The following is a 22,844-nucleotide window of genomic DNA, read 5'->3' as shown; positions in this document are numbered from 1 at the left end:
GTTTGCTTAGGACGACGATAGGAAATCCATATATCTTACATTGATTATTTTCTCAAGCTGCACTTGAATTTACAGGACTAAAGGGAATATATTTGTATAACTGATTTAATTGGCTCGTTATTTTAGGACCCAAACACTTCACATGTTTGTTTTGCTTATTGGAGTCCTACTTGTGATCTGCACTGAAAGTATATTATGGTAATTAACAAAATAAGAATGAGAGTAGAATACAAGCGGACACACTTCATAAATGAGAGATGTGTCTGAGTTGTGGGTACAATGATGGGAGGATTCTGAAATTCCCAGCAATTTGCATTGGGTCACCATAAAAAAAAAGGTGCAAACATTAATTTTACTGCCGCATTTCCCCCTGCTTCTGGTTCGGAGCAGTACCTGGATAACCTACTGAATCACTGGGCCCGATACACTATTTACTGATGAGTATTTTAATTTATTTTTTAACTACTATTGAAATCGTGTCCATATACTTTATGTAGTTAGTAGAGAAAGCTTTTCGTGTTCGATACTGACTTAAATCATATATTTTACCGCTTAGCAGGCAGCCAAAATGGGGTCCTCATTCCCCAAATAGAAAACATCACCAGTTGGATGTTTGAAACCTTCTAAAAAGAAAAGTAAAGGTGTTGCCCATAGCAACCAATCAGATTCTAACTGTCGTGCATCCAGTACATTCTATAAAATGACAGCTAGAATCTGGTTGCTATGGGCAACACTTCCACTTTTCCATTATAGAAGGTTCCATACAACTACCCGACATGTATTAACAAATAATAGGTTCACAACTAAAATGCTCCATAGTGTAAATAGTTCACTGGTTCAATCACTAACAGCTAACTGCGCTGTAGGCGTGACTGAACAATACCTGGAAACCTTTTTGTAGCAGAAAGAGAAATGACTGCTACCGCTGTATAATAATAGAGTGAAAAAAAACAGGATCGCCTCAAAAGAGGAAGGGCCCCTTTGTTCTCAACCCCCAGAGCCATACAGCTCCTTAGGAGCAAGGGTCTTCACAGTCCCTCTTAACTGCATGGCTAAGGGAGGGCCTTTACCCTGGGATCCTCCAAAGATTCATCCAGGGTCCAAAATCCCTAGGTCTCAGGGATCCGGAGCCCATAAGGGCCATTGCATCCTTTTCATCGGTGAGAAAAACAAAACAAAAATCACAGCTGCGGGTGACGTAGAAGAAGGTGAATAAGTAAATTAGTAGCGAGTGATTACGGCCCTCTATATTATAAAAAAATTCCAACCCAGAGGACCAAGGTCAGAGGGTCACCTCTCCTTCCTAGGACAGGACTATACGTGAGCTTAACTCTGTTCTCATGTATAGAAATCCCAATTGCCTCATCACCCAGGAGAACGGATCCCCCAATTTACTTTCCAGTGCATCTGAACGGTGCATCAGAGGTAAGAGCGACACTGGATTTAATACCAGATTCTAAGCTCTATGCTGGAGTTCTTCATCTGCATTTGACGGATGTGTCCTCTTTACTCACTGATAAAGCAAATCGCCGTGCGGTATAATAAATTCCCATTACTGCGTTATAAACTCCTAGCTGTGACATGAGTGTCTCTTATGAAGAGCAGAAAGATGCCGCAAATTAGTCACATTTATTCCTTAGTGGACCTCCCCCTGTGTAATTACAGCACTGAATGATGGGAAAGCAAATTACAGATAATAAAACACCCCCTTTCTGTACATCGGGCTGTAGGATGCTCCCTGACAAGTACCCTGCACAAGGGGTAAACCGTTTCCCTTTCAGAACAATGCAAATATTGCAAGGAAGTCTTTTTACGTTCAACCACTATTAAATCACAAGAATACGGGTAATTTGGAGAACATTTATTGGGGTCTCTTTGAAATGCAGAGACTACATACACTCTATCTGCATCTCCCACGCAGCCAGTGGAAGGTTGTAATGCAGGTTATGAAAAGCAGATTTTATGCAAAGCATATGACATTCCTCCAGGATTAGCAAGAACTAAATGAACAATTGCTATTCTGCTTGTCAGAGGCTTTTTGTGTTCTCATACTGGGTTACATAGCAGTGCATTAACGCCTGCGAATTCACTCTATTCAATCCCGACTTCAATTTTGACACAAGATTGGAAAAGAAAAATCTGAATGTTGATGAGGGGGAAATGTGAACATGATCAAATATCACCGTAACTTCTATTTCTGCTGCCTCTAAGATCTGGGAAAAACTGCGACGCCCATTGCAGAAATTTAACTAACGCTTGTCAGAAACTTAACACGGCAAAGTGTTATTTCCAGATAAAAAAGACGGGATGATCGGATTGATAGCTCAATAGAAAAGACAGATTTGGCTTTGGAGATTGATGTTTCCAACAAGCGAACGTTTTATTGGATTTGTTTCATTTTTTGTTAAAATGTTACTTGTTTTATTTTCAAGGAGACTGGAGGAGAAGAGTTATCTGCTGCTGTGTATCTCAAGTATACATTGTAAAGTATTGTTCGGGCAGTGCTGTGAGTTTTTTTTAAACAGGAGGTGTTACATTGTCACAAATACTAAGTGGTCATAAGAAAAGCTTTCTCTTCGGGGGGAATTCAATTGGCTGCGTTAAGGGTAAAAGTAAAGCGGCCTGCAAATAAATTACTGTTATTACGGTAGTTTCAAAGCCGTTTTTTTTGAGTAGAAAGCCGGGTTAAAACTACCGTAATAGCGGTAATAGTTTTAACGCCGCGCTAATTCAGGGGAATTGAATTCCCCCCTTCACATGGGGTTTTACACATATTGAGGGGCGTATTCCTTAGTGTTAACGCTAACAAACGAGCGCTCGAAAAATCTTAGGGGCATATTCAATTAGCTTTTAGATTCGCGGTAACGCGCCGGAACAGCCGCGAAACGTAATACACGGTACCGCAATAACGTGGATTTTCGTTCGCAGCCCATAGGGTTGCGAACGAAAATCCGCGTTAATGCGGTACCGTAATACCCGCAAGAACGCGCACTTTTCGCGGCAACGCGCGTTACCGCGAATCAAAAAGCTAATTGAATATGCCCCTTAGCGTTAATACGGTAATTACTCGCGGAATTTCAGCTCGCTGCTCCCTGAGCTGCGAGCTGAAATTCCGCGAGTAAACTACCGTATTAACGCTTTTCGCGCGCAATATTACCGTATAAATGGTAATATTTTTCGAGTGCTCGTTTTTCAGCGTTAACGCTCACAATTGAATACGCCCCTCAGAGTCAGACGTTCACCCGTTTGTGTAGCGTATCTTTGCATTTTTCCCCGCTACACCTGCCCCCTAAAGTGAACAGTAAGCAACTGCGGCTATTTAGACCTGCGACTTTTTTGCACTTTTTTTGACCCCCTCCTCTTAAAGAGGTTTACGGGGGAGCGAAGGATTGCTCTAACGTAGGCAAGGTACAATAAGGGTGCGTTCCAGTAATTGCGTACGGCTGAAGAAGTTATTTTATTTTTGTGTGGTCAGGCGCAGGTGTAATTAGCGGATGATGATGATGACCCAAACTAGCCAACCACATGTAATTAGATTAAGCCTTTACTATTCGCTAGGCCATAGATTAGGATTTGCCAAGCGTGTTGTAGCAAAGATGAAAAAAAATCAGTTTTTGCTTGTCTCCTTGTGTGATACTTATTGATAAAGACCCAGAACCTGGCTGCACGTAAGAAACTAGCATGTGCTGGATGATCTATAGCCCAGTGAGCAATTACGTTATGGTCAATTGCTATGTACATGTTACAGAAAGATTTGTTACTAGTATTATTGTTTATTTGTAAGCGTCACAACGGTTACGCAAGCGCCATACATAAGGGATATAATAAAACAGTACAAGGCAAAAACGAGGCATTACAATAAAGGCAAAAACAGTCCACAGCAAAATAGGCAAAAACATAAGATTACATAGCACACAAATGGCTAAAACCAGCAGGAAGTGAAGTGTTCGGTGGGGAATAATTCCTTACAGTGACTAGAGATAAGGGAGCAAAATGATCATAATCTGAACCTGTACCCAGTAGTGTTGGCGCAGCAAGCAGGATCAGAGCCACTAGTAGAGGATAGAAGGGAAGACACAGGTGGGCTGGTGGCTTAGATCGTAAAAGGAAGAGGGGCCTGCTCATGTGAGCTTACAGTCTAAGGGGAGAGGTAGATAAGCAAAGGGAACAGGACAGTGAGGAGGGTTAGGAGAGGAGCTGGTAGAATTTGATGAACACATTTTAATCCTTGGAGGGAGGTGGGAAGCCTGATTGGAGAGGACATGAGTTACAAAGGAGTAGTTGTATTTGTTACAAATACTCTGCTGATATTAAAATTGTTTTAAGTGTAACTGTTACCTATTGTCACTGGAGGCGGCTCTCTTTTGGGCTCATCCTATATTCATGAGAACAAAGTCTATCTATTTGTTAGGATTTAATGAGGCACTGTGTGCCTCAAACCTCCATGAGTTCAATAGTTCCTAGCGAATTGATACACGCTGAATATTGGTTGATCCTACAGAATGACTACCTTCCCTGTGTGCAGGGTGTCTTGGTGCCAGTAGGGAAGGTGCCTTAGGTAGTAATATGGGAGGATTTGCCTGCTAGGATCATACCAGACTACTGACTATTTGATTAGAGAACACAGGAAATATTTTCATTGTACACCTTTGGAACTCTTTCAGCAATACAAGGATAGATATAAGATTTATATACAAATAACAAAATCTGACCAGTAGAATCCAGCCAGTCATTTATAATGAAAGAAAACTCTATTCTGGATTTATTTTAGTCTTATTCTGGGGGGTGGCTCATTGCTAGGATGCCGGTCTTGTTTAATAACTTCCACGTACAGTGTCTCTGATGCAAGCTGTTAAGAATTGCCTAATGCTGCCTTGTAGTATGCTATAATCCCCAATGTATTACTTCTGCTGTATTGAGGAGTACATCCATGTTGTATGTGCCCAGCATACGTGGGAAATGGTCTCCCGTGTCCAACAGCCCTTGTACTGTGGACGTTGTACATACGTGTGTAAACAAATTCTCTGATTGCCTTGTTATTATTCGTGTTATTTGGCTTGAGAGCTAGTTTTGTTTTGCAACATTGTAACTTCTCAAAGGAAACGTATCACCGATCTACGATAAACTATTTATATTGCAACATTTTTTCCTGGTATAAGCATAACATATAACATTTATTTAAAAAAAGCAATTAACATTTATCATACAAGGCACAGATAAAAAAAAACCTGTAATCCTTGAGGTTCAATGATATTAATTATATTAAATGACCTCTTCTCAACAAATAAAGAAAAGCACAAATTTCGTTTCGAACAATAACCAATTAAAATGTTCTAACTGTGTGTGTATATGTATCACTCCTATTGGCTTCTGGAAAGTCTTATAAGTACTTAAAATAGCAACATATTGTTAATTAATTCCTCGGGAAAACTGAGGTTAACTCATTTGATGTTCAGTCGAGTAGTAGGACCACAGGTCCCAGAACCTAATATCCACTACAGATGGCAGCGTGATGAAATATATGTGAATGCAAAAAAGCTGTATTTATTTCATATAATGTGCAATCAGAGACTAGTTGCAGAACAGCAAGTCCCAGATAGTTCATTACTAAAGGAGGAGAAGTTAGTACTTGGCCGTCGGTCTGAGCTGGAGTCCACTTCAGTGGTCAGTTTGTTGCAAGGGGTGATGGGTATTCTCCAAACGCAGACAGCTTGATAGTCCTTACTCTCCACATACAACACCAAGGGGGAAATGACCCTGGTAAACTGTGTAATTACCTTGGGACGATTCATTAAGGAAAAGTAAAGCAAAATAATGTTTAAATACTATACATGTAGAGAGATTTGTTTTCTTTGTAATGTATCAGTTGAAAAATGCATCAAATGCAAAATCTTACTAGTAACCTCTACATACATACAGTGCACCTGTCCTCTACACACAGTGGAGGAAGACAATATTCATGGAACACAGATCATTACGTCACCTGGAATCGGTGATATCACAGCGACAAACAATATTCATTGGTTTGCAGTGAATTGATGAGCTGCATTCTCATTATAGTTTAGCTCACAAAACGGCTGCCGCTCCCATGTGTAAATGTTGGTCACTCTTTTAAATCATCTGTTAAAGGATAAAAACACAGATTGCAAACATATATAATCTATGTTATGTAAAAAGAGGCACCTTGTAAGTGTTACACATTTTCCTCCTCTGATGTTCTGTCTGTTTAATGGCCACTTAACATAGTCAGTCCGTAAAGCTTATTGGCGAATCTGCAGATCATCATCATCAGCTATTTATATAGCACCACTGATTCCGCAGCGCTGTACAGAGAACTCACTCACATCAGTCCCTGCCCCCATTGGAGCTTACAGTCTAAATACCTTAACATACGCAGAGAGAGATATATTAAGGTCAATTTGATAGCATCCAATTAACCTACCAGTATGGTTTTTGGAGTGTGGGAGGAAACCGGAGCACCCGGAGGAAACCCATGCAAACACGGGGAGAACATACAAACTCCACACAGATAAGGCTATGGTCGGGAATTGAACTCATGACCCCAGTGCTGTGAGGCAGAAGTGCTAACCACTGAGCCACCATGCTGCTTACAGAGTTAGCAACTCCTAAATGATAGCCTGGTTAAACAATGCTGGTCAACATGCAAGGAACGTTCACTCTTGTACAACATATCAAAATATTTCTTTCAGTTCTACTTTACTTGAAGCCAGTAATGTACCCCTGCCAATAACGGAGAGATCATCATCATCGCCATTTATATATATAGTGCTGTACAGAGAACTCCTTTACATCAGTCCCTGCCCCATTGGAGTTTACAGTTGGAGATCAGTTTTTCCCGTTCCCCTCCCCAGAAAATTGTAACTACTAGTTCTTTTAATGTCATTGTCACTTCAGAAATTGTGGCGTTTACAAAACGTACAAAGTACAATAAAGTTATTAGTTCCCAACCTTCATCAGTGAAAGTGGGTTGCACTATGGAGTTACAGACTGACACTTAGTGATCTTGAAGCGCTTGAGTTACACCAGTCTTCTGGTTGTCCCATAATGTTGGATAGGGTCGAACCCCTTTGATATCTCTTTAAAGACGCTTCCATACAGCATATTGTTGCGGTGATTTAGTGACTCTCCGTGGCGGATATTTATATGCATATGTGACGTAAATCCCGGAACAAAAGAATCTGGGACTCTATTTGCTGTTGTCGAGCTGGACTCTGCTTTTAGCTGGTGAGAACAGTGTGTTTGCAAAGGCTGCTGATAATTGTCGGCTACATAAAGATTAGGTCACATTTCCTTCTTTTCATTCTCTCCGTTAGCAACACTGTAATGTGGCCATTATTGTATTTCAGATTAATGTTATTGTAACCAGTACGTGCAGGGTATTCATGAATCTATGAGTTGTTGCATAGTATAGTACTTTTCATTGTGTTATTACCAGTTTAAAGGCTTGTCTTGTATGTTTTGAAACTATTCAAAATATGTATAAAAAAAAATAGCAAACAACAAATAACCACTTGCAAATAGTGACAGTATAACAAATAATCATAAATGCTGTTTAGGTCACAAAGAATCTTAAACTGGTGTATTTTAGATCTAAGACTCTATTTTTGACTCCCAGCCAGCCCTTCGGATTGTCTGTACTTCATAGGCTGAGATGATCTGGATGAAAAGAGAGAGAAGGAAACTGGGGATATTGCATAAATATATTAACAATGAAATATAAAAGTTTAAATCATACATTAAGACAATAGCATCGATGAAGTCCTGATTGACGAAGCGCGTTGGGTCCTAAGGCTTGGAATCATTATCATGGGTCCAGTGTCTGATACAGAAGTCTACCAACAGCAATCTAGCCAGATAATCTGTGCTATTATGTTTTAATGTATGATTTAAACCTCTTCTATATCTTCTCTCTCTCTCTCTTTGTCTACTCAAATCTGTTACAAAAGTCTTCATAAGACTAATTCGGAATTAGTCAGAATTATGTTTCTTTTGTGTATGATTGAAGATCTGGAAAACTATAGGAATATGTTAGAAAAGTATAAAGATCTTATTTTACATTTTTGGGGTTCTGTGATTTGGACATGAAAAAGGGATAATATGAAAATCAAAATGTATCACCTAAAAATAGATTATTAATTCATTGACAGCAATTGTGGCAGCAAAGAAATTTACACACAACCAGTTTGAGTTATTAAGGGCTTAAATATATAGAAACTTTAACAGTTGATGATTGTGTAGTGAGCGGCGGATGGATTTCCTGCCAGTATAAAGAAAACACTCATGTCCCAACACCAAAACTGCGCTCAAGAAGACTTATTGACCAGTTACAGAGGAGGAAATTGGACTTGATTTGGACGGTGCTATAAGAAGTGGAGACATTGACTTATTGATCTTCAAATTGCAGGGATGTGTGTCCTTGTTCTGTGTATTGATTGCGAGATATATGTTAATTGCTACATTCTTCTGCTTGTTTTCTATAACAGAGTACTAGACTGCAGCATGAAATTATATATATATATATATATATATATATATATATATATATATATATATATATATTCCTTTATCCTTAATTTAAAGGCATGCTTCCTTCACCTCCCCCTCAAACCAATGTTTATGTTCCCATATTTTCTAAACTCAGCTCTTCTTTGCTTTGTAAAAGAGTCATGCAATTTTTGTCCCTCTTCTCTTTTTTATCAAAATCGGAACTCTATAGCAGACCAGAAGGAATAGGTCAAGATTAAAACCTTACTACATTTCTCTTTTCATGTTTTCTTTTTACATTGGAGAACAACTTTTCTCTTACATTTTAAAATGAATTTCCCTGTCACAATGTCACAATTCTGCACCCTAAAAAGGGTTACACGCCCCCCCCCCCCCCAAAAAAAAAGGCTTTGTACCCTAGGTCTGCGCCTAGTTAGCCTATTGGTCATTCAGGCCCGGCACAGAACTGGTCTTTGGATACAAGAAAATGATGGGGTTATACACACAGACTGTGGTAATACCAATGCTGATTACACGTCCAATGAAGTATAATTGGGGAAAACCAAGATGAACAGAATACTAGTTGAGATAAAGCTGAAGAGCAGCACAGTGCCAGTCAGCAGCTATAAAGGCCAGTAAAATCTTGGAATGCATAAAAATTGGAGATACAAGCATGTGATGCAAGCATGGTGTTACCTTTGTATAAATCATTAGCCCATATCTTGAATATGGGGTAAGTTTTGGGCACCTTACTGTAGAAAAGATATGGGAGGATGCAAGAGGTATCAGAGGCGAATAACATCAGTAATAAAGTGTTAAACTATAAAGAATGGTTAGAAAATGTGGATTTGTTCACCTTTGGAAAGAGGTGCTTCAGAGGTGACCTAATTAACATGTAGAAATATATTAGAGATCAATATAAAGCTTTGTCTAACGAACTTTATGTACTATACAGAGGACAAAAGATCATCAGTTGCTAATGGAAGAAAGAAGGTTTAACCTCAAGCACAGGGAGGGATTCTTTACTGTAAAGGGTGGCACAGCTGTGGAATCTGTTACAACATGATTGCAAATTCACAACAGAATTTAAACACGGATTGAATTTGATTTATTACGGTAAATGGTATCTGTAATAGTTATAGTTAGTAGATGACATTATGGGAGAGATTGATGCAGGAAATTTATCTGATTGCCATTTTTGGGGTTAAGAAGGAATATACCCCCCCCCCCCCCCACCCCCAAGTCTAGTCCGAGACTAAATTGGCAACTTATACAGGGGTTTTGTTTTACCATTCTCTGGATCAGCACAATTAGAATTTCTGCAAAGTTGAATTGATCGACCTGTAGTTCCGTCTCCAGCGGCCCATTGTCCAGCTAATGTTGTGTGTGCAAAAACACCATCGTTGATTGCATACTGGGTGCAATCTGTGGGAAGAGAAATGACCTCTCTCCTTGCATACGTTATGGCAGTAGCAGGAAGAATAGATTATGCCAACTTGCTATTTTGCTGTTTGATTCTTGCAAAACATTACCGTCTATGTTTTGTGATGGCCACAAACCAATCTGTCAATAGACTGCAGTAACAGAGATACTTTCCCTGTCTGCTATTTTCTTCTTCTTTGCACCCAATTTTTCATGCACCACAAGCAGCTGCCTCATCTGCCCGACCTCTGGATCGGACTATAGGACTGTGGGTGCAGTTAGGATTCTGTACGCCATGTAGCCTTTCATTTTTTATTTAAATCCGTTTTAATGGACCTATTGCACAGTTATGGCTCCACCTGAAATGTTAACTGTGCTCTTAGGTCGTAAAGGAGAAGATTAACAGCAGATTGAGTGGTAAGTACAAAAGCTTTTATGCGTTTTAGTTTTGTAATTTATTTACCATAAAGAAAACGGTATTCATTCGACATCCATCTTCCCTCAAAGCACTTTTGCTACTATTTGTTACCATTCATTTAAGCCCGTGCTGATTTACATATTTCTGATTACTAATATTTAGCTGTGAGCCTCTAGTTTTCATTAAAACGGAAGAGCGATTTCCGAACTTAATGAGTTTGGAAGCGAGCACCGATTGGGAATTTTTTTTTTTATTTTTTTTATTCAAATTTTATGAGATACTTAACAGTCCAGTGGCACAAGAGATAAGGTTAGGGAGGAAGTCGCACGCCTAAACAACAATATGCCTAATTCATGTGTGAGACAGCAGAATGTGCAAGCGCAGTGGCTTCGCTTAATATGATTTGTGAGAATAAAAAAAAAAAATTGGGATCTGCTTTTTTTTTTTAATAGGATTGTAAAACGTACAGATCCATCAAGTATGTGTTGGCTCAGCTGAATACAGCTGTACGTCTCCCGTTAGTGCTTTTAGAACGGGCTGGAGTTTTACTGCCTGATTTTAAAAGACCTTACAGAATTTAGGGTGAATTGTTTTTTTGGCAGTTTGGCTGCATTATGCAAATTGTTTTTATTTTACGCAGCTGCTACGGTTGCAAAATAGAGGTAATGATGTTAACTGATAGAAAATCACAGTATTGCCTCCTGCTGAGGGCTGTTCTTCTAGAAGACATCCGAGGGACGGTGAATTACCGGAGAATTGCTTATTGCATCTTCGTTTGAAATTGTATTTATTTTGTGAAACTTGTATTAAGGCTTTATGGTGCTTTCTACTCATTGGCAGATTGAACCACGGGCGGGCCACTGGGTTTGGTGGAGGAAATGAACCCTTCACAGCTAATATAACAAAGCCACCTGGGCAATCTAAAACTTAAGAAAAGCCCCCAAAAGTATATATCACACTCACTATTAAACTCAAAGTTGTGCCACCACTAGTTAGTTCAAGAGTTGACACTCTTAGGAAGACTTCAGTTACTCCATGATTTCTCTCAAACATCATTCACAACCTAATTTATTCAGAGATACTGTAAATAAATTTCCTGCATAAATGTGGTGTGACAAAAACCAAGCCTATCAGAATTATTTAAGAAGACAAAGATAGAACGTTATTAAATTAAGTTTAATATGACAAAAAGTCACCATGTCTATTGAATAAAAGCGGTGACAACATTAAATAAAATTACAAAACTTTGTTTTTGTTTTAAATAAAGCAAAAATAATTTTTTGCGTAGACTGTTGCCTGGAGAAGGCTAGAAGGTATGGACAATTCACAAGTAGAACTGACAATTTCTACAATCATTTCATATTTTTTTTAAACAGTCTTCCTTGCACCCAAACCCCCGTTACTTCACTGGAAGAAGTGTGCTGATATTCTACTTAGTTTTACAGCCGATTTATTGGCTTGTATTCAAAACCACTTCTAGTAATGCGTTCTATAAATGCAATAGCTGTCTTCTAAAAAAAATAGCAAAGCTAATAATAGTCCATTAAACAGGGTATGATTTTCCACATATACATAGGAAACATGATACACCCATCGTACAAGAGTATACACAGACTACAGTAACATCTGCTCTATGTATAGAGACAAAACCAGTTTGCACTCCTGCTCTGTTTCAGCAGGGTGATGACTCTGGGAGAGGAGGTTTACTGTACTGGGCCAAACAACCAGGACTGAGCCAATGGACAGGATATCGTGCAGTTAATTACTCCCCTGTTTAGCCATGAATACAGACCTCTCCCTGTACAGAGTACAATACACAGATATTACATATTAATTGTCAGCATCATTGGGTAGCTCTGGACACAGGGAAAAGGGCATTTCTAGAGTTGGGATTTAAACACGAGTTACAGTATTCTGTGATTCCTAAATAACTGCATGGGTCATCATTTTGACCGTTTCCACTGCTAGTGTTTTGGGTTTTTTTTTAGACCGGAAGACTCTCCCCCACTAGGCATTTAATAAAAAGAAATGTGGTGGTCAAGGTAACACCATCCCCCTTCCTGGGTTTAGATCATTTGTTTCTTTAACATGCAACTTCCTTCTCCGTTTGTAGGCGTCCTACCTCAGATATTAGTACTTAATACACGTTTTCTTTTGCAATAATATAAACCAGACATGCAGCACTGACAATAGCAATAACTTTATACAATAAGTTATTTTCATATGGAGAAAGGTGGATCCAGCCAGAGTGTGTTTCAGGATTTCTTTCCAGCTGAGAGGAGCGTCTTTCACGAGGACAGTTCCCCCCCCCCCCACCCCCTCCACCCCCCCCCCTCTTCCACAGAGCCAATGTGGTCACCCAATGAGCATTTCTTGTTGCCTTCTCAGTCGCCAGTTGAACCTCATTAAGTGTTTTTGAGCTATTCTGGAGCTTACAGTCTTATTTTAAAATACATTTTCATTTTTTAGTGAGATGATACCACATGTGTCAAAAATGTTTACTATTTTGTAAAATGTAACTAAGTCACATTAATTTATTGGCACATTACATAAAGCACCAATAGACCTCACGATTAAAATTTTCATTATTGAATAATGAAGGTAAAATACATTGCTCAGTGTAATCCTGACATTCCACAGTAGTTCTGTTAAAGGTAAAGTATCACTCCTACCTACATTAGACAGTTGAAGCTCCTCCCACAGCTTTAGGACCGTGACCAATTGGAATCAAAGACAGACTGTAGTTGCCTAAGTTACGGTGACATCACTGGCCCCGCCCCAGTGTACAAATCAACCATCCACAATGCATTGCTGCAGAGCATGTCTACCAAGCTGTCAGTCACTCCCTGCCTGCTGTGTTAGAGAAGCTCCTCCCTCTTAATACGGCAACTTGCTACAGAGTGTTATAAGTATAAGCACTGCAGTAATTTCATGATATTATTTTGGTAATACAGAGGGAGATATGATGCAATTATAAAACATATTGACAAGTGCAAGCAGTAATATTTAGATAATAAGGGAAAATGAAGATAGTAATAATTCTTTGCTCGGGCTACCAATGTGCCGAGTTCTATGTATAACACAACAATTTTCCTTCCTTACTTAGTAATTGTACTTGTAAGTGACAACTACCCATCATTTTTCTGACAGGCATAAGGTCTTGTTTAAACTCACAGTATTGGGCAAAAAGATAAATTTTCCAGTACACTGTAAACATTATAATACATTTGTTGCACCAGTTATATATATTTAATTTCATTCTGTATCATGTGACTTGTGAGAACATTTGTACATATTTATTAAATGTTACAAAAGGCTTTTTTTTAACCTGTCAGCAGCTTAAATTGGTAACTATAATTTCCAAACTGAGCCTTTTAATAATGATTTTTATTTTATTTAATGCAACTTATGTTCAACCTTGCAGAGCATATTGTGTAACTGTAAATCGAGCCACCAGGAAATTGTACCTTTAATGAGAAAAGCCACAGACATTCCTAGAGAGGAAATAGCAGGTAGCATATACTGTATATATTTAGATGTCTGTATTCCACTGAATGGACCATTAAACACCCTGAGAAGAGCAACGTGCATAGTATGAATGTAGCCGCATTAAGTGCCTTGTAAAGAGGCGCAGGGTTCAGTACTGAGCCGTTCAGCGAGTTTGTGAACTTTCGGAATATGGTGGTGATAATTCGTCACCTCTGCGTTCAGCTGGCAATCACAGTTCTGTCCTCTGTTAGCAGAAAAACGATGCAAAGTTTATATCTCCTATCTATAACTCATTTTTAAAGCTAGTATTTTTTTTATGAAATAATGAAGGTGATCTGTCCTCCAATTGCAATCGGTGTTTACATATTATAAATGCTAAGTTTTTGGACGCCATATGTAATATTTAGTTATAGACTATAAGGCAGCACGGTGGCTAAGTGGTTAGCACTTCTGCATTACAGCACGGGGTCATAAGTTCAATTCCTAACCATAGCCTTATCTGTGAGGAGTTTGTATGTTCTTCCCGTGTTTTGCGTGTGTTTTCCTCCGGGTGCTCCGGTTTCCTCCCACACTCCAAAAATATACTAGTAGGTTAATTTGACCCTAGTCTGTGTGTTTATGCGTGTGTATCTGTCTGTGTCTGTCTGTGTGTGTGTGTTAGGGAATTTAGACTGTAAGCTCCAATGGGGCAGGGACTGATGTGAGTGAGTTCTCTGTACAGCGCTGCGGAATTAGTGGCGCTATATAAATAAATGGTGATAATAATAATAAAGCAGCTCTGTTAAAATCAGATTTTGGCGCACAGAGAATGGCAGAGATTAGTGCAACATTTTGCGTAGTTAATGATTCATCTCATTTATTTATTTAAAGTTATTCATATAGCGCCTAAATATTACTCAGTTCAGAGACTATTTAATCATTCACATCAGTCTCTGCCCCAGTGGAGCTTACAATCTACACTCCCTACCACACACTCGGTTTAATTTTGGTCATTAGTATATTAACCTACCAGTATGTCTTTGGGAGGAAACCAGCGCACCCAGAGGAAATCCCTACCAAACACGAGTAGAACATACCAACTCCACACAGATAGGACCCTGGTTGGATTATACCTCATGGCCACAGCGCTATGAGGCAGCAGTGCTAACCGCACTCTGCCTCATTAGCATGAGTATACAACCTCACAGGTGCACGTAACTACTCCTCTGGACACACCCCCGCCTCACAGCCATGCTGAGGGGAGGCAAATATTAAGGAAAGAGTGTAAGCGTCTTAATCTTTTCTTCCATATTTGTCCTTATAATAGAGCCCTGGGACAGAGACTATAAAATAACATGCCGGGTGTGGTAATTACTGACCGCCTTCTGGGTGACATATTGAGGAAAACTGGGCGAGAGCATAACGCAGTCTGGGGCTCAAATTGGAAGCCGAGTCGAGCAATTAACATCCTGTGTGTGACATATTTCAAGCTTTCTCCAGGCTAATTGGGGCTAATTATTTTTCTGATGCTGCTAAAAGCTTAGTGCACAAAGAACGATAGAATAATAAACCAGTGCCGCTCCCCGGTGACGCTGTAAGCCAGACGTAGTGCGCTGTCTACGTATATGTGAGCAGTGGAGCAAATGTGGTACAGTCCGACACAGAGGAGCGCATATCACTCCAGATGCTCCATCTGACGCCAACAATCCCATCTATCTGTATTTCCGCCTCCCACGGTGCCCTATCCCTGACCAGCACCTTCTGATCACGTCTCGTGTCTTCTGGACAGAAGTGCTGACATTCTGCTTTACCTGTCCTGTAGATGTGAAATTGAAATTTAATTTCAGTTGTCTGGCACAGACCCTCCTTTTGTTCAGCCGCTGTTTTTCCTGATTGCCTTCAGCCCAAACCTTTTGTCTTGCAAGACCGCTCTCTATTGCTCGTACATTGAAAAATGATTTTTCTGTGGCTACGTCCGAAACCCGCTTGTAGCTGCTTTATTTGCAATTATGGCGTTGTAGCGTGGAAAGAATAGAGGCAAGTCACTGGAGATATTTATGTGTACTTCTTTTAGGCTAGATCGATTTTATTTCTCTTAGCCACTTCTTATATGTTTTCATGTTGCTGAAATAAGCTGAACTTGTTTTTTGCTTAAGGATATAGCAGTAGGAAGGTGCAAACTGGATTATTGCAGCTACGATATATGTAAATCTACAAGTCCCTTGTTGTTTTACTATAATGCATATTTCTGTGTAGTTCAATTTAATTTTGAATGGATGAATTTACAGAACTGAATGCCAAAAAGTTCCAGCATTGTAATTTATGCGGCTAATCCTGTACATTTGGTTACTTTAGAATTACTTCTAGAATTACTTCTTGAATCTAACCTGTTGTCAATATAAGCCTGCTTTAGATTTCTTTTTGTTGTTATCATTATTATTATTATTATTATATCAATATTTAATATAGCAGTCTGCATTTAGTAAATTGGAAGCAGGTGTTACATAAAAGTAGCAGAATGTTGCATAAAAGTAGAAGAATGTTGTATAAATGTACTAGAATGTTACATACAAGTAGCAAAATGTCTGGAATCTAATTTGCTACATTGTCACTGGCTCTAGGAAGGGGCCACCAGCGAGGAGATGAAGCTGTAACAGGAGGGAGACATATGTCTTTAGTTGATTTTTTTTGGGCTACCTTTGAACCACTGCCCTTTTTTCCAGATCTGGAAAATTTCTGTTTACACCTTTTATATCGCATTGGTCCTTCTCTGAATATCACCTTAAGTACAGGTGATTTTTTAGAACAGGTGAGGTTACTGTGTACGTGACCGTCTCTCGAAAAAGCCCTGGCAGCTCGCTGACCCTAATTGCACAATATAATTCAAATAAACACTGTAATGTTAATCATTTATGCATTATGAAATTAGATTCTTTTATTAACCAACTTATTTCCCCGTACGAAAGTTATATATTAGTAATTTAATTATCATATATCAAAGTCTTTGATATGTTTTTACCAGTCTGGTTATAATTTAAAAGTTCTCTTCTGAAATAGTTAGCAAAATATGCCCTGTACAATCAATGTGTTTTTCTCTTCAAAGTGATTTTACACCATTAGACAACTGTCATTTATTGGTTAGTGTAAACCGTCATGCAACTTTTACTAATATAATTACGTAATTCTGGCTTCCCTCTATGCCTGTCACCAAACCCTTTATATTATCCCTGCAGAATTAAGCATTATTGTTGCCATTAATGCAACACTCTCGTTTGTGCACTGGATACAACTGTATCCCCAGAGCAGTTGTCTGTTTGATAGAAATGCTTTGGTGAAAAACACAGCAATGAACCAAAGATAAAGCAATGTGTTTTGTAACGTTCCAGGAGGCGCATGCAAAAGCTTTGTAAGTGGAAAATATTTAATGTTCCATAAACAGGACAGGAAGTGATATTAATATTCTGGAGCTGTTGCTGCTGATGACGTTGTGTGTACACTGTCCTTGCTTTTTCTTTAAAACCCTGTTGGCTTCAAGATTTCACTGACCTAAGTGTTGTTTTGTCTACAGTTGCAGTAAAGGATATAAAGATGTGAGATGAACCTACATACTTGGTATTGGCTGATGGTGTTTCGATAAATTTTTCGGATTGTTTTCCGAACAGGGAGTGTGGGAGAAACACTGGGAAATAGACTGAAGGTTTTTATATCTCTCTTCGGGTTTCTTTCATATATATATATATATATATATATATATATATATATATATATATATATATATATATATATATATATATATATATATATATATATATATATATAATACCAGGGAAATTTAGTTTGCTTAAATAAAAATTGGTTTGCAGAGCGTTTGGATAGAACTGAGGAGAGTGGAGCTGTGTGCTCTACGTTACCCCCCAAAACAGGTTGGATTGTTTACTCTAGGTGTCTCATAGTGCGTGGGGGGGATCATTAATGCTGTCTGCGAGAGACTGCTGAATGGTCTATGCAATAAACTGATGGCCACAGTTAATCAAATAGAGCAAATCCTTATTCTAGTTCCCACTGGACATTTTATTTTAATGTTATTTTGTTTCATATATTTCAACTTGAACAATAGCACTGGCTGAGGGCTTGTTGCACTCCCATTTGCTGGAACGTGACTTATTGGGTGCCTTTTTAAGTGGAACATTATTTTAGGTGGGTTTTACCATCGTGAAATATTGATCCCAAGAAGGAATAACAGGCATAAAAGATATCAATAAAAGAGATAAATTTACTTAGCTTCGATTACAGGTTAGCTTCTCGGATCAGAGTAGGAAACCCCAGCTTCCAGCCATCTCATGATGCACTCATGTGTTCAAGGCACTTTAGTAGAAGAGATACCAGGGCACCTTGCACCTCAAGTTTCATGGAGAGATTTCACATGGATTTCGCCCAGTCCACTTAATTATGCCTGTACCTGTCTGCTATAACATAATATACTCTATCTATGTCTGGTACGCATATATAGTAGCACCTTTTTGGGGAATTGGTTGCCGAAATATTACCCTATCAGGCAACCTGCTTTCTTCTTTTGTTGTAGATTGTCCTATAACCTATGAGACGTCTATGTAGAGGTGATTGCAAGCAGGGCCATTTTAACAAAATTATGGGCCCCCGGGCAAAGCAGTGCATTGGGGCCCCTAGATATAGATATAGATATATAGATGTATACAGATACAGATATAGATATATAGAGATAGAGATATAGATGTACTTTCTCAGTGACCCTTGTAGGGTTTTTTTTGCAGGTTTTTTCTTTTGCAGGATTAATTATTCTCATTAAGAGCTGTGCCTTTGGGGCCCCCTTGCCCGTGGGGCCTCTGGGCAGCTCCCCATCATGCCCAATGGAAAAGATGGCCCTGATTGCAAGCCCTGCGGGTAAGGAATTTCCTGAGCAGTTATACATATAGACACTGAGCTTTTGTAAAGTGGTAACAGTTAATAGATGTGTTCTGCACATTTGCTCCTATTTCCCCCACCATCAGCAGCTCCAGCGGAGAGCCCCCCCCCCCCCACCCACCCCATCTCTGCATATTGTTGTCACTGAATTACTGTAATAATTATAATTATTGCTGTTGAGTGAAAACGGCCACATTGAGTGATTTAATTCTAGCAGATGACTCTTCAGAAAATGATTTCTTCCGATGAGGACTTGTGAACCTCGTAATGAACGTTTGCTGGTTTTATACATTGACGCCAGTAATGATAAGGATGTGGCTGCAGACGAGGGCGGCGTTACGCGAATAAGCTGAAATCCTCGGATATGACATTTACAGGGCACTTTATTTAGAGGAAAGCAGCCTGATGTGTGTCACTGAAACTCTCCACATTTCACCCGTTTGGTGAAATGGGGAAAAGTGGTTCTTCTTGGTCAGATAAATCTGTTTCATCAGATTTCTTATTGAGCACTCGTCTACGGTACAGACGTGAAGATTGTGAAGGGGCTCATGTTAACTTGAACACAAATTGCGTTGTTGGACTATAATACGCTTTTTTACTTCTGCGCCAGCGCACAAAGCACTAGTTCTGAAAAGCGTATTATACGCCAACAATGAAATTTGCTTTCAACTTAACACGTGTACGTGGTGACTATTGAGCTGTGAGCGATTCTCTTCTGTTCACAGGAGCACACGAGGATCCGCACAGCAGGTTGTGTGCGAGCTCCATGGTTTAATTCTCTGTGTGAGAGCAGCTGAACACACGTGCACTAAGTTTACCCATCTGAAACAGCCCTTACATGTGTTTGGCCGTATCTACCTGCTGTGGAATTCATCTGACCGGTGTCAACTGAGTTTGGAAAATCTGGTAGTCTGGGCTTTTAAATGTGATAATATTTTGGCTATGTTGTTGCACTTAGCAGTGAGCCAAGACTGATATGTTTGTCACCTTGTTGAAACAGTCTCATTACTCAGGGAATCAATTTGTTTTCCACCAGCAACAAAATGAAAAATCATGATTTGCAAAGAACCGTATTGTCAAATGGTAGATACTGTCTTTTACATGTCCTAATTTAAGTGTACAGCTTGCTTTAAACTCTATTGTTACTCAATTTAATTTCAAAGCCGCATTCCCAAATAAAATAGTATTTTTCTTCTTTAAATAGCAAGTTAAATGCCTTTTAAGCATGCAACATTTTTCTTAGCTGTCCTACTACAAATCATGATCTCCTTTTTAAAATCTCTCAGTATAGCAGACAAGTATGGCTGCGTGTCACACACACACAGGTTCTCAGCATGTCACATGAAGGGGAAAGGAGTAGTGGGGGGATATTACACTTTGCACACAGAGGTCAGAGGGGTGTTCCAAAGTTTCCCTGCTCACTACATTATGTGCCATGTGACTGTGGTTGCCATGGTAGGCGTATGACACTGCAGTAACTTTGCAGGAGTATAAATTAAATAGCAGGCTGAAGAAACAAACCAAGAAAAAAAATGGTAATTACCAAGCTTATAGCTGCCACAGTGATTATTGTTAAAAGAAACACACCTCATATTTTTCTTTTATTATGGAATTGATGTTTTAAAGCATTTTTGATCGCGGACAGCTTTAGCGCTTTGCATGTGGCTAAATAATCAGGCCCTGCCCAAATCATTGATGTTTAAAGTGTTCTATAATAGAATGTATTCAAATAAAGAAAGACAAAACAGACCTGCTGACCTCCGTGAAACAATACCACCAATTTTACTGCATTTTCTCCCCCTACAGATATAAAGCCGTGTTTGCTGATCTAATCCAGACTCCAGAATTGATGTGGGATCCTATTCCTCACTTATCGGCCTTGATATCGCCTCCCAGTGGTTCTGTCTTATACCTCAACCCAAGGTACGACCTCCGTGTAGAACTGCACCTCACATTGATTTTCTGTCATTCTTTTCTCTTTGTCTGTACATATTACACTGAATGTCATGGATAAAAGTAAACAGCATTTTCTTAGCATCTGTCAGTTTATTTTGGTCTAGAATCGTGTGATATGTTGTTTTCTAGTTTTCTTTACTGACCAGTTTCGATGCCACGTTGGCCGTGGGCTCACTGGGAAGTCGCTTCAGTATTCCTAGTCTTCCTGTTCCTATATCCCAACCCTGGCAAAGTGATTACCTGATTTAACAAATTTCCAGTTTATGGGTTTTAACCTGATCTGTGATATCACCATTATTTTGCATAGTGGAGTTTTTGATATTGCTTAATTTGCATCCAGAAATTGTTGTTGAAACTCCTTCACCATCTTTAGGACGGTGTCCTGAGGAGATCTCGTACAGGTCAAAAATCTGCAGTCATTAGATTTATTGTGACTGCTCCCTGCTCTTTTGTTTATATCAGCCAATTCACACAGTGCATTTGTGCACACGCAAGTCTGGAAAGCTGTCAGTCACTGCCTGCTCTGTTAGAGAAGTACCACCCTCCTGACCTGCTGCAGAGAAGTGAAAGAACATACCACCAGTTATCTCATGTGTGTTATTCAGTGCAATGGTACATTACATAGTAAAGCTGTAATCCCGTGAAAGTCATGTTGTTTTTTTTTTTTTTTTTATCAAAAATCACTGATTTGCTGTAAGAAGATACATCATCATCATCATTTATTTATACAGCGCCAACATATTCCGTAGCGCTTTAACATGGTGGCTGCTATCAATGATTTGCAGATTCCTCAATGTCATGTAATTGCTCTATACATATGTCATATGACTGTGGTTTCAGCAAAGAGGCTTTGGAACTACCCTCTTCTTAGCATGCTTGTTCACAGCACAATCCCCCTTCCCTCCTCCCTCTACCATTATGTAGTGCAGGGACTCGGATCAGGTGACTCTCTCCTCAGGAACGAGCTTGAGTGCAGAACAGCAAATGTGTTGCAGCTGAGTGACTCTACATATTAGTGCCCCCCACACAGAGAGATTTTGTAAAGGGAAGACGAAGTTATAGGAGGAAATGCCATAAAAATCACAGATTCATGTTGTTGCTGCGTTTCCTGCATGAAAAACCAAATAACTTACATTATTTACACAAATGTTCTGCTGAAGGACAATTAACACCTGTAATCTGATTAAAGGGATGATCGGATGCTCTGTTTAGTGTCACAAAATTCCTCCCAAACAGTGAGTGTCTGGGGGATGTTTGGGGGCATTTTGTGGAGGTCTGAGAGTATGTGGGGGAATTGTAAAGCAAATGGGGGGGGGGGCTGACCCATGTAGAAAGTTCTTCACGGCATATAGAGGCATTTTGCATACCTACCAACATGTCAGACCCCGGCAGAGAACAAGGGGTGTGGCCATGTTAGGATGGGCGTGTCCATGTAATGATGAGGCGTGGTCACGCTATGATGGGGCGTGGCCTCACTTGTAAAGAGCTAGGCTGCCCATTAGATATCCCCCTCCAATGTTCCCACCCATGGGACAGCGGGACAGAGCCCTAAAATCGGGACTGTCCCGCTGAATCTGGGCGGTCGGGAGCTATGATTTTGGGATGAATGATGTAGGGCACAGATGTCATTTTAGGGATGTTTTTTATTGCTATAATTAAGGGTCTGGATGAGAGTCACACACCAACTGTCACTCAAGACCCTCAACTAGGTAACGGTCGTCTGCACTCTGCAGTTCTATTGCGCTAGAGAGTCTTTTGCAAGTTGAGTAAAGTGAACCTATAAATTGCTACTGTACAAATGATTGTTTTATAATTGCTGTCTTGTTGTGCATTGCTAGTTCTATGATTAATCCATGTAAAGATTACACTGCTTTTATTTTAGAATCATTGAAGCTAAGTGCACCGTACACGTTAATACATAATAATCTAAAACGTGCATTTCGTGTTACGAGGCCGACCCGCTGGTGTGTTGAGTTTTGAACATCATAATCCAATTTACCATTATGCAGAATTACTGATAAAATGCACCTCTTTGGTTTGAAATAACCATTAACAATATTAAGAGGATTAATTTTACTCCGCAGATTTTTTTTTTTTCTTGTGCGACCACTGATGTTCATAATGTTACTTATAA

General features: G+C 39.4%; 1 protein-coding gene across 2 annotated transcripts in view; it reads left to right on the top strand.

Moving 5' to 3' along the window:
• PTPRF (protein tyrosine phosphatase receptor type F) overlaps positions 1-22,844 on the top strand; it is a 513,733-nt gene that overhangs the window by 26,845 nt on the left and 464,044 nt on the right. The window contains exon 2 of one of the 2 annotated variants that reach the window (XM_075181664.1): positions 20,561-20,677. The exons of the other annotated variant lie outside the window; for it this stretch is intronic. The gene's annotated coding sequence lies outside the window, so the exon portion shown is untranslated. The remainder of the gene's footprint in view (positions 1-20,560; positions 20,678-22,844) is intronic. 2 annotated transcript variants of the gene reach the window in all.

The sequence above is a fragment of the Mixophyes fleayi genome, chromosome 8, assembly GCF_038048845.1.
Source record: "Mixophyes fleayi isolate aMixFle1 chromosome 8, aMixFle1.hap1, whole genome shotgun sequence".
NCBI lineage: Eukaryota > Metazoa > Chordata > Amphibia > Anura > Limnodynastidae > Mixophyes > Mixophyes fleayi.
This window is presented reverse-complemented; position numbering and strand designations above follow the sequence as displayed.